Here is a 923-nt window from a genome sequence, read left to right as displayed (position 1 = left end):
GTACCTCAATATTGCTGGAAGGGATATTGTAAGAATTAGAACATGTGAGGGTGGTTCAAAATTTCAGAACTTGCATAAATACAAGTCATATTTCATGCTGGTGACAGTGACACGTATACATGTGGATAAAACATATTGAACTCCTTATTGTATGGCATCTCTACAACCAAGTGGTTGCTATTTACGCAAGTGCTTAAATACAACATGCACATCATCTTTATTTCTGCTAAATCAAATACACAAGAGATTCCAATATACTATCACCTGTCATGATGTTCTGTCCTTCAGCAGAAACTAAATCATGTTCACTAGGAGGAGAAGCTGTGCCACTCGAAGTTGTTGATGTTGTCCGGTTCAGCAACATCACGATAATGTGTGGATTTGAAACAAGTTAAGCTTGTGCAGAAGCCAGTTGTCCAGATAATCCTGATAAACCACAATGAGAACAAGCTAGTGAAAATTGTAACTGACTCTTGGGGAAGGTTATAAATAGTACTCCCTCCGTCCGGAAATACTTGTCAAAAAAAATTGGATGTATGTAGACATGTTTTACTTTTAGATACATCCATTTTTATTCATTTCGGCGACAAGTAATTCCGGACCGAGGGAGTAGCTTTTTTCAATGGTGAACTTAGTTTTTTTTACAGTTATTTGCAGAAGTTGCCAAGAAAACAATTGTTTCATTCAGGAGTGTACAAAACAATTATTTCTGGCTATTATTCGCAGAAGTTGCCGAGATTTTTTTTTTGTTTCATCCAGGAGTATACAAGCAAATTGTTTCTGATGTTCTTTGCAGAAGTTGCTGAGAAAATCAAGTTCACCATAAAACTGGTCCTTTTTTTGTTTGCTTATCGACAAGAAAGCCAGGTATGTCCACAAGCATTCACTATTTATCTTGACCGAGCCAACTGAGCGTTCAATGA

This window comes from Triticum dicoccoides, chromosome 7B (genome assembly GCF_002162155.2).
Source record: "Triticum dicoccoides isolate Atlit2015 ecotype Zavitan chromosome 7B, WEW_v2.0, whole genome shotgun sequence".
In the NCBI taxonomy this organism is placed as follows: Eukaryota; Viridiplantae; Streptophyta; class Magnoliopsida; order Poales; family Poaceae; genus Triticum; species Triticum dicoccoides.
This window is presented reverse-complemented; position numbering follows the sequence as displayed.